The sequence below is a fragment of the Stegastes partitus genome, unplaced genomic scaffold (genome assembly GCF_000690725.1).
Source record: "Stegastes partitus isolate 25-593 unplaced genomic scaffold, Stegastes_partitus-1.0.2 Scaffold806, whole genome shotgun sequence".
NCBI classification, from domain to species: domain Eukaryota; kingdom Metazoa; phylum Chordata; class Actinopteri; family Pomacentridae; genus Stegastes; species Stegastes partitus.
In genome coordinates this window covers 246,062-256,569 of record NW_007578537.1, presented here as the reverse complement: position 1 = coordinate 256,569, position 10,508 = coordinate 246,062, and positions in this window count along the sequence as shown.

Genomic DNA, 10,508 nt, shown 5'->3' with positions numbered 1-10,508 from the left:
CTTGGTTCTGTGTGTTGTGCAGGTTTGTATTAAATGTCCAGTTTCTTCTTTACATTCGTTGACTCCATGTGAGGATGTTTTTCGGTTCCTTTTCGGTTAGTGGACTGCTGTTTTCAGTGGTTCTGGTGTTCCTGTCTGGGTTCTGTTTGGTTTAAGCTACAGCAGGATGTGTGAGGGGGAACACTGAGCAGTAAAAGGCTGAAGTCGTCCTCAGACCCACCACAAGGCGACAGCTCTAAGTATGTTGTGTGTTAACTCAATATGTAAGCAGTAATTTTCCTCTCGTGCTTTATCTCATCCACTCTGTAATTTCTGCCGTTCAATCAATCACGGCGGCCCGGCTGACAGCGCCGGCAGCCGGCCGAGGTGCATTGATCAGCTCCAGGCTGTCAGGCTCTGAAGGATCTGTTGTGTTCTCACTTCATCTTCTGCACATTCATACACTTGTGATGGCCCAGATGCCATAATTAGCTCGGTCAGGCAAACAAGCGCTCAGCGTGCTCCGGCCTGACTGTGTCTGTTTGGGAGAGCCGGCTTTTCCACAGAGGTATGGATCGGAATAAAGTGATGTCAGCACGGAACAAAAGCCCAAAACGTTTAGTCGATTTGCTGTCCTGACCCGGCGAAGGAAGGAGCTGCTCCGGCCAGAGAGGCGGCCATTCGTCTCTGTTGTGGGAAGTGGTTGGGCTGCTGCTCTCTGTTTGGGGAGGCGGGGGGCAGATTCTGCTTTGTCATGGGGAATGCGATGATTCATGCTAAAAGAAGCCCAACATCTGGCCTCATTAATCATTTCTTTTCAAGTCGGAGTTTTCAGGGAATACTTTTCTCTTTTCATCACGCTCTCTCTCTCTCGCCTCCATCTGCAGCGCTCATCATCTGCCGACATGCCGGCATGCCTCATCAGCCTCCACTCTCCTCCCCGCTCATTTACCGCTAATCTGTTTAGATGGAAGACGAAGGAAGGAAGGGACGGCCGAGGAGGAAAGTGACGAAGGTGTGGAGGGAGGAAGACAGAGCCAGGAGCGAGTGTGGGACGGAGGTGAAGAGCAGGAGAGTTGTAAATCAAGTTTGATGAAATCGGTTGAGCAGTTAGGGGAGTTCCTCGTTACTCACTGAGCTCTGAGTGAATGCAGTGACACATCCACATTAGCGCTGCACCGCCCGAGGCCAACCGGCGCTCCGATAACAACAACATTTTCCGTTCGGAGCTTCAACACGCCTCCCAGAAACACTCCTACAGGGTTCGGATGTTCCCGCTCGCTGATAAACTTCCCACGACATGTTTGTTTCTCATTATTAGGCTTCGTGGCTGAACAGGAAGTCTTCAGGGACGAGCTGCTCGCGATGCTGACAGACACGTTCAGCGTCTCGTACTGTCAATACCTCCTGTAGAACGCTGGCAGCTGCTGATCCACTGTTTTACTGTCATTTACAGGCTGACGGTTGTAATTTACTGTATAATTGATGACAGGCTCTACAGTTTAATACTGACTAGACTTTCTAATAATATATATGTATTTATATGATTTCCACCATAATCAACTTTAAATTACTAAACTCTCTTCTTTTAAATTGTATAAACTGTGAATTGCAGACTAATACCATAAATAATAAAGCCTCTTTAATATTTATGATCCAGAATTGAGAACTCTGGTTCACTTTTTAAAAATGCATACAGCACTAAAACACCTAAAAAGGATAAAGACAAAGGCCCTGTTATAGCAGGAAGCATTTATTCAGAGGCTGCAAAGTCTGACAAATTATTGTTCTAAATTAATATTATAAATATAGTTTAAAAAACACAAAATCAAGTTAAATTAATGGGGGAAAAGTAAAAATGTGCCAAAATTAGGCCCCTCATCTAAACGGTGCTTTTTATTAGAATAAAATAGAATCACAATTTAGAATCAGAATAAGTTTTATTTCCAAATAGGTTCTGACAATTGGACACCGAAGAGTCCAAACATTTTAAAGATGAATGGAACATTAAAAATGCAATAAACAGGAAGCTTATTGAACATTCCCACAATCATAAAGCAGAATAAGAAATGTTCAATAAAAATATATAAAATTGTTTTAAAAGCAGTATGTCCCATGGCATAAATGCATCATGTCTGAAATGTGTCCTGCATGAGATGATTCCGTTTTTTGTAGATTTGTAGATGAAGCTTGTTCACATTGAACTCTTCTTTCCAGAAAAACGTCTCAGCAGGAGCCTTAAAACAGAACCTTCAAGTTCTCCATCATCATGGTCCTCTAACTATAAAAAGCTGTAATTTTCAGTCTCAAATCGCTGTTTCTTTGTTCCCTGTTTTATCCCAAACTGTGATCGTTTCCTGAACAAATCCTGCTGCTGACAGGCCTCCGGCTGCTTTATGTTGTTCAAGAGGAAACAGACCAACTACATGAAGAGCAAAGCTGTGGCCAGAGAGCTGGAGAGAGAAATATTTACAGTCATAAATCTAAGTTTGATTGCACAGTCACACTGAACTGAACGTGAATTAGCAGCGAGCTTAAGGGAGAGTAAATAAGTTTGCCCTTCATGGCTGTGTAATGTGAGTTGGACAACAACATGGGCAAATAAACCAGCTCCAAAGAGGCAAAGCAGTCGCTGCCAAAATCACAATCCAGCAAGACCAAGTCCCAGCTTTTCAGTGTGTCACTATTTGGCAATTTTCTTTGGCAAAGCGAAGCTGCAGTTGCGAGGACACGCTCACTGGCACTCACTGAGACGCATATGTTAAAGCCAGCAGACACTCAGAGCTGCAGCCTGAGCAACACTTTAAAGCTGAAGTCTGGAGCAGAGACGGTGGAGTCATGAGGTCTGATAAGGTAGTTTGGACTCTCCCTCCTGCATCAGGTTTATGACTGGAAAAAACCCAAACTGTGCTCTGAAACCTCAGCGTTCCTCCAGATGTTTGCCAGATGGTGACATGTGGAGCTCCAGCAGCATCCAAGACAAGGAGATGTAATGATTACTGTGTGCTTGTTCAACAGCCTGGGAACATGTATGAGGTTTTTTACACAACCGCTGTGCAAAGAAATGCAGCAGGATGCATGTCGGAGTCTGCAGGAACAGCTCAATTATAATTCACCCATAATAATAATGATTACAATAAAGCTGCCTGGTAATTACTGAGAAGACAGACACAACGCCTACAAAAGCATCCAGTGTGTCTACAAGTTCTACACTTTTACAGGTTTTACATTGACTCATGGTCAGTTTATCTTTCATGTCAAAGTGAAAACATGTTTCAATGTAAATTAACCAGAATATAAAAATGTCAGCAGCTTTATGAAGAATGAAGTGAAACTCCAGTGTTTAGATGTGGTTGGCTGAGATCAATTCACTCACTAAAGCACCAAGAACATCATCACAAACATCCCCACTGTGAAGCACGGCGGTGGCAGCGTCATGACGTGAAGCACGGTGGTGGCAGCATCATGATGTGGGGATCTTCTCAGCAGCAGCCTGGAAGGCTTGTGAAGGTAGAGGGTGAATGAATGCAGCAGAGTGAAGAGAAATCCTGGAGGACGACCTGATGCAGGAGAACTGAGACTTGGAGAAGACTTGTTTTCCATCCAGACGATGAGCCGAAGCAAACAGCCAAAGAGATGGTTTGAAGACAACAAGGTGAAGTTCTGGAGGCCCAGTCAGAGGATTAGAGTCTGGACTTAAAGTTCTGTTCATTCATGATCCCTGTGGAACCTGACAGAGTCCGTTATCTATCTATCCATCTATCTATATGTATAATGAGGTAAATGTGCAGCGTCCAGTCCTTATATCTGTAAAGACTCGACATCACATTTAAAAAGAGTCTTTTTTGTAAATTCTTGTCAGAAAAGTTGAATTAAATTGATCATGATTCAAAGTCGAAAAGCAATAAAAGGAGAGAACTTCATGAGGCAGTAAATACTTTTTATGGGCTCTGGATCCGTCTTCTCAGTAATTACCAGACACTTTATTATTATCATTATTATGGCTGAATCATAATTGAGTTGTTCCTGCAGCTCCTGACATGAATCCTGCTGCAGGACTTTGCTTTCAAGAAGCTTCTTGCATGAAGCTGAACCGTCTCTATCTTGTGAATGTGCACATTTACCGTCTGCAGACTGCTCAGTAAACCAGCGTTTAATGGAGAAGAAAAGAAAACAGTTTGTTTGTGTTCCTCATGTTTGGTGAAAACGGAACGCAACAGGACTGTTTGTGCACCGCGACGCCATGAATCCGTTTCTCATCTGGACGTATTTCTGACTCCAAACCTCCACAGCGCCGAGTCTTCTGGTCAAGACTCATCTTCAAACCTCAGTTGGGTAATTATTTTCTGTCTCTGCTGCATCAGTGACCATCTCCATCCATCCAGTCCTCAGATCTCATATCAATAAGTCAATAACTCCACAGAGAGAAGTTTGAAATGTGAATCTTACGTAACGCTCAAAGCGCTGGACGGTTCGGGAGCAGCTCATTACCAGCAGCCTCGGCTTTGATAGCAGGAAGTCAGACTGGACTCGGAGCTGATTAGAGTCCAACAGAAGACATCACCATGATGACACCACATGCTGGAGGAAACCTGAGCAGTCTGAAGCTCTGATGAATGTGAGGACGATAATAAGAACTTCATGTCTGTGGCAGCGTTTAAGGACAGAGTTTACAGTCAGGGCAAGAAATTAAAGAAGGAAACTGAGGAGGAACAACAGGCCGATCGGTCCAGTCCAGGGATCTCCAGCTCCGGTCCTCCTGAGCTCCTGTCCTGCAGGTTTTAGACGTTACTGTGACACACCTGAGTCACATGAAGGGATCTCCAGCAGCTTGTTGTCAAGTTCTACACAAGTCTGTTCCTGATCCATTCATGTGAGTCAGGTGTGTTGCAGTAACGTCTAAAACCTGCAGGATAGGAGCTCATGAGGACCGGAGCTGGAGATCCCTGGTCCAGACAGAGGGAGGCAGCAACATGAACCAGAACAACAGCACAGGATGAAATAATAACATCCAGGTAAAGACAAAGAGCAATCAAAGGAAACAGGATCAAACCATAAAGACAGATCCTTACTTTAAATCCAACATTTCACTTCCTTCTCTTGGTTTTATAAGTTTACAAGCTTCCAGAGTTCTTCAAGAAAAACCCCTGAAGAGACGACCTCAACCCTCGTCTGGAAACACGTCGGATCTGGTTGGAAATGTTCAGACGACACTCTGAAGACACTCACAACCAGATGAACGTCTCAACAACCTGAAACACCATCAGAGCAGGAGAGCAGCAGATTTTCACACTCAGTTGTCCAACGAGACGAGTTTAATGCAGCGTCTCAGGAATGAACCCATCAGCACCCAAAGAACCAACAACAGAGTTACAGCAAACCCAGAGAGACGCTTCAGACGATGAACACCACGGATTCCTCACAGCTGCTGTCTGTCATTTGTCAACCATGTTGTTCAGAAATAATGTCGTTAAACATCCATCCATCATCTCTACACCTTCATCCTCACCAGGGTCATGGGGGGCGGAGCCTATCCCAGCTGACTCAGGGTGAAGGCAGGTTCACCTGGACAGGTAACCAGTCTATCACAGGGCTACACTTAGAGACAGACAACCAAGCACACTCACATTCACACCTACGGACAATTTACAATCACCAATTAACCTCAGCATGTTTCTGGACTGTGGGAGGAAGCCGGAGAACCCGGAGAGAACCCACGCTGCACGGGGAGAACATGGAGACTCCACGCAGGAAGATCCCGGGTGTCCTCACCGGGACGCCAACCGGCGACCTTCTAGCTGTGAGGCGCTAACGGAGCTAACGTGGAGATGCTGGTTGAAGCCACCTCATTTCTATAACTGATCAACTTCATAACGTGTTTCTGCTTCCACACATCACATCATTAAAAAGACATTTGAAGATCATTCCTGCGGTTTGTTGGTTGAACATGAAAAGTTGCTGCAGACTTCATCTTTCATGTTTTTAGCGTGTTGGAGGTCCGTCCGTCATGTCTCTGTTGCCGTTGAGGTTATCTGTCGTGGAGGGTTTCTGGTTTTCAGCCTCTTTGGTCCACATCAGCGTTACAGATGTTCGCTGCTTCCTGACATTCGCTGGTTTGTGACTCGACAGAGTTTAAACATTTCAGCAAACAGGCGGCGGTCGGACCGAGCAGCTGATCAAACTGTGGAGGGAACACCAGCCCAAACCTGCTTTTTTTTCATCAGACTTTCCAAACAATGCGCCCTGCACCGACGGTTTCATCGTTTTTCCTGTGTTCGTAGCCTCACCAGCTCTAAACGCTGCAGCTGTTCGGTCTGCTCAGATCAGGACAGAAACTCATCCACTGAGTTTACATGTCAGTTTATCATCAGGCCGACTCGTGGAGGCCGAGAACACAAAACAGGAAACATTCATGATTTTTGTCAGATGTGCAACGAAAACTAAAACCAGAAGAAATACCAGAACTCTGACTAAAGTCCTGAAAGCAGCCGTGTTGAACACAGGTTCTGCTCATGAACAGATCAGGAACACCTGAGTTTACCTGCTGGTCCACATCAACACGATTGCTGTGAACAAATAAACTAAACGAGTGACTAAAGAGGAACCAGTGAAGCTGTAAAGTCTCTGGTCACCTGGACAGGTAGAGCAGGACACCACCTGGAGGTCAGACTGAAGGTCTGTAGAGATGAACGTCACATCGTTCTTGAACATAACTGAACAAAGGAACGGAGCGACCAGCTGGACGCTACAGCAACGATACAACCAGCTCAGTTCATTTCATCACAACTTTTCCATACCTGTCCAGGTGAACCTGCCTTCACCCTGAGTCAGCTGGGATAGGCTCCGCCCCCCATGACCCTGGTGAGGATTAAGGTGTAGAGATGATGGATGGATGGATGGATGGATGGATTCCTTTTTCAACACCACATTCATGAAGTCCGGCATGCCGACTGAGTCTCTGCTGACGGGAACAAAAACACTTTCATGAACCAACTGTTGCTTCTGACTCTCATTAAAATGAAATGAAAAATACTTTATTTATCCCAGAAGGTAAATTAAATCTTGTAAAAGCTCACTTTTTTCTTTTTTTAAATCAATATAACATATATTCTATAAAACAACAACAATCATTCAGTCAGATTAGTTTTTAAGGTGATGGCTGTTGGCAGGAATGACTTCCTGTATCTCTGTTCTACAGTGAAGCTGAAGCAGCCTCCCACTGAACACACTCTGTTGGTTCTTCACTGTGTTGTGGAGAGGGTGGGAAGAATCCTCCATCATCTTCATCATCTTGTGCAGCATTCTTCTCTGAACAATCAGCTCCAGTGGTTCCAGAGTTATCCCCAGCACACAACCAGCTTTCCTGATCAGCTTTCAAAATCCACAGTTTCACGATTAAATCACATTTCCAAGTGTTAACTTTGATAATTAGACATTTATTTTGTTTGTTTGCTTCCTTTCAGTTTCACTCTTCACCTTCTGGTTCAGCTTCAGTGTAGAAACACTTCCCACCGTGGACACGCGTCCAGGTTTTTACCTTCAGCACAGAAACGATCTGGAGCTCGATAGCAAACAGCTGAAGCTTTTCCATGACACACCTTCTGGTCAGCTTCACTGAGGTGGACCTTCTGGCTGTCTGGAGATCAGAACCTCAGGTTTCTAGTGTTTTACTGAACACTCTGAGCTCAGTTAAGTTCAAACGACCTGTTAGGGTTCAGAGAGCTGTCGTGGTTTGGGTTGGAATGCTTTTCCTCCATTTTCTGGGTTACCATGGTGACGAGTCCCATCCCATATCTGACTGGTTTGCAGAAAATGAGCGACAGTAAAGCAGTAAAACTAATGAGTTTGTGTTTGTGGTACGTTATAAACAAAATGCATCGAGGTCAGTTTGTGGAGACTCGGTTTGTTTTCAGGATCCAGCTGAGATCAGGTCCTGCTGAAAAACAAGAGCTTCGGTTTCCTCTGGTGAGGACGTCCTGACGCCTGAAACCTGATCCCAGCATCCAGAGAAACCAGCCAGTAGGAGGTCTGTGGGCCGAGCCGCTCCTCCACCTCCGTCACCACGTTAACATCCTCCTCACGACGACGATGATGATGATGATGATGATGATGATGATGATGATCTGCTGGACAAATCACAAACACACCCAGAAGAAGCTGCAGGACGCCTGCTGGCTCCCGACATCCGACTGTTCTCCGGTTTATCAGGATCCAGAGAGACAAAGACAGCAGATCAAAGCTCCTCATGCCAATATCCTGTGTTCAGCCTCCAGTTTGAGCTCCGCTAAGACACAACATCCCCGTTTCCAGCCGCCAGCTGTTTCTTCTGTTCTGAACAGAAACGGGGGTCTCGGTGCTGGAAATCAGCTGGCTCCGGTCCGACGGGAAACTCTGACGAACTGGGGCTCGTCCAAACCTCAACTTTTGGTGCTTTAATCAAAATGCCAGAAAGAGGAAGAAGAGAAAGCAGCAGACACTGAAGATGAAAGAAGACGGAAGTGCAGAGGAGAGAGAATATCTGGCAGAGAGATTATTATAATTATTATTATCATTGTCTTTTTAAACACCGTTTCTCTAACGAATCAAACCTCTCATTTACAGGATGCCCTGTGTGGTCCAGGTGTGCTCACACTGGATAGAAACGGGCTTTCTGTTGTTTGTTCCTGTCAGCAGCATCACTGGTCACTCAGTCATGGAGAAGGAGGTTCTTCCTCTACAAGCAGAACCTTAAAGCTCCACTGATCACATGGACAAAGAAAAGGCCTTCTGGAGGAAAGTTCTGGTCAGATGGAACAAACACTGAGCAGAACCATGTCTGGAGGAGAGAAGGTGAGGCCTTTAACCCCAAGAACACCAGACCAACCATCAGGCATGGAGGTGGCAGCATCATGCTCTGGTTCTGTTCTGCTGCCAGTGGACCTGGAGCTTCACACAAAGTCCGTGGACCAATGAAGCAGGAGGATCACCTCTAACCCTAACCCTTCTTCAGGAAAACCTGAAACCATCAGCAGAAGGTTGATCTTGGACACAGTTGGGTTCCTTCTCTATAGAACGTATTGAGCCTCAGTGGAGCAGAGAACGTCCTGGAGGCTTGAGTCCATCCTGGACCTTCTGTTCAACCTGCTGATCCGTCACATCAGACAGACTGAGAACAGCTTCTTCAGACCCAGAAGAGAACCGAACTCACTGCAGGGTTTAGTTCCTTCATCCACTGAGCCTGAACACGTTCTCTGTGGAGCTTCAGCGACGTGCAGCACCAGTGACTGTGGTCCAGGTCACATCTGAACACATGATTAGTTATTAGATTTTTGTTCTACTCAACAGGAGCTTCATTCTTCCATCTGCAGATCCACACTGACTCATACACGAACCTGTTCATCTGCAAAACCTTCACATGAGCCTTTTTTATTTTTTTATACAGAGAACTTGATTAATCCAAGAAAAACCAGTTTAGTTCACGTACAGTGACAGAAAACAAAAGCGGCAGACAGGTCGCAGCAGGTAAAGAGCGACTCAGCAGCAGCGCTCTGGAGGAGAAACTCAAACCAGGATTCAGAGCTGTGGGGACAAAAAACCTCCCAAATCATTCTGCTAGGAGCATTAAAAACAGGAGGCGGCTGATGAACTGAGGCCTGGTTGGAAATGTTGGTTGTTTCCTTCATAAAGTGAAGGATCAGGAGTGACAGCTGCTACCGGAGCAGCTCCTCAGAAACCTGATGGACCTGTTTCCAGCAGTCGGCCTGATGAGCCGCAGCATGGAGCCAGATTAGTAGGAAATACCAGCTGATGTAGCCGCGACCAGGACAGACGTCATGGTGAGTCTGAAACGAGGCTTCAGAGACGCTGAGTTTAGCTTCAGAGAGCAGAGAGGAGGAAGCTGAGGAGCATCTCAGAGCAGCTGGTTGGTGTCCAGACTGTGAGGAGGCCTCGCAGGTGTGGCGTCGCCCTCCGAGTCAGAACATCACTCTGCTTTAATAAGAAACTGAATCTGCAGAGCCGCTGCCAGCAGCACAAACTCATGTCTTCCTGTGTCTCGCCCGCTGACCCTCCTCCTTGTTCCAGCTTGTCTCAGCAGCTTGGCAGGAATCGCTGGAAAACATTCCAGCGGCTCTGCAAACTCACATTTCAAGGATTTCCAAACTGATTAGTTGCCGACAAACAGCGGTAACGTGATGCAGACGTGGCCGCTGCCCAAAGGGTGACACAGATTCTGCTCCGTGGAGGAAACGTGAAGAACCAGAGCGAGACCGGACTCCAGGAAAGTCCGCAGAACCACAGAAACAGCACCAGAAGAATGAACGCTTCAGCTGCACTTCTTAAAAACAGCTTATTGTTGTTTTACAGACTTTCCCACTGAGTCAAATTACAGATAATATCTGTTAAAATCACCCCAAAAATAAAATAGAAATGACGTGTTCACTGTGAATGATCAAAAGCTTTTCGTCCTTCACCTCATTAAAATGAGCTAAAGACGGTTTACAGGTAATTACTGGTGTTTCAAAGAACAATTATGTAAATTAAGGACAGAA